This window comes from Ailuropoda melanoleuca, chromosome 3, assembly GCF_002007445.2.
Source record: "Ailuropoda melanoleuca isolate Jingjing chromosome 3, ASM200744v2, whole genome shotgun sequence".
NCBI lineage: Eukaryota > Metazoa > Chordata > Mammalia > Carnivora > Ursidae > Ailuropoda > Ailuropoda melanoleuca.
The window spans coordinates 113,948,234-113,949,990 of NC_048220.1; positions in this window are offsets into that span (position 1 = coordinate 113,948,234).

Here is a 1,757-nt window from a genome sequence, read left to right on the forward strand (position 1 = left end):
AAAAAAAAAGAATTCTGCCACAAGAGGGAGCAAGAAGCGTGAAGCAGGTGTACCCTTGGAAGGTTGAGAGAGCTTCGGAATCTCTAGCAGAGCTAACAAGGCATTTCTCTCCCAAGCACAGCTATAGTAAAGACTGAAGGTGACTGTCATTTCAAATGAAAAGACAGCAAGGCAAAACTTCAAGAAATATGAAAAATCAAGAAAACATACCACCAAAGGAGCACAATAATCTTCCAGTAAATAACCCCATAGAGGTGGAGATCTGTGATTTACCTGATTAAGAATTCAAAACAGCTATTTTAAGGAAGCCCAGTGAACTACAAGAAAAACACAGAAAGGCAATTCAAGGAAATCAGGAAAACAATATGTAACCAAATGAGAAGTGTAATAAAGAGATAGAAAACATAAAATAGGGGCACCTGGGTGGCACAGCGGTTAAGCGTCTGCCTTCGGCCNCCTTCGGCCCAGGGCATGATCCCGGCGTTATGGGATCGAGCCCCACGTCAGGCTCCTCTGCTATGAGCCTGCTTCTTCCTCTCCCACTCCCCCTGCTTGTGTTCCCTCTCTCACTGGCTGTCTCTATCTCTGTCGAATAAATAAAAATAAAATCTTAAAAAAAAAACAACATAAAATAGAACCAAACATAAATTCTTGAGGTAAAGAATGAAGTGAATAAAATGAAAAAAAAAGAAGCAACAGAGAGCACTAACAGCATGAATCAAGCAGAAAAAAGAATCTGTGAGGTAGAAGGCAGGAGAAATTCAGAGGAGGACAAAGGCAGAAGAATGGAAGTGTGAAGAAAGCTTTCTCTTGATAGAAGAGAAGCAATCTGCAAATTATTGGAGAACCAGAGGGGGCAGAAAGTTTATTTAAAGAAATAATGGCTAAGAATTCCCAAATCTGGAGGAGGGATCTGTCCATCCAAGTTCAGGAAGCTCATAGGACCCCAAACATATTCAACCTAAAAAGATGTACTCCAAGATGCGTTAGAATAAAGGTGTCAAAAATCAAAGACAGACAGAATCTTAAAAGCAGTAAGAGAAATGAAATGTCACTTACTAGAGAACCCCCGTAGGCTATCAGTAGATTTCTCAGCAGAAACCTTTGTTCAAATGATGATACGTTCAAAGTTCTGAAAGAAAAAGCTGCCAGTCAAGAAAACTCTATCTGGGGGTGCCTGGGTGGCACAGTGGTTAAGCGTCTGCCTTCGGCTCAGGGCGTGATTCCAGTGTTCTGGGATCGAGTCCCACATCAGGCTCCTCCACTAGGAGCCTGTTTCTTCCTCTCCCACTCCCTCTGCTTGTGTTCCCTCTCTCGCTGGCTGTCTCTCTCTGTCAAATAAATAAAATCTTTAAAAAAAAAAAAGAATACTCTATCTGGTAAAGTTATCCTTCAAAAATGAGAGCTAAAGATATTCCCAGATAAACGAAAGCTGAGGGAGTATATCGCCACTCGACCTGCCTTGTAAGAAATGCTGAAAGGAGTTCTTCAAGCTCAAATGACAGGGTGCTAATGAGTAACATGAAAACACAGGAAAATACACACATACATGGTCAAATTCAGAATACTCTAAAACTTGTAATATGGTGGTGTGTTAGCCTCTTAATCTCTACTATAAAGGTTGAACATATTAAAAATTACTACAGCTACAATACAGGCATGCCTCAGAGATATTGCAGGTTTGGGTCCAGACCACTGCAATAAAGCAAATATCATGAGAAAGTGAGTCAGATGAATTTTTTGGTTTCCCAGTTCAT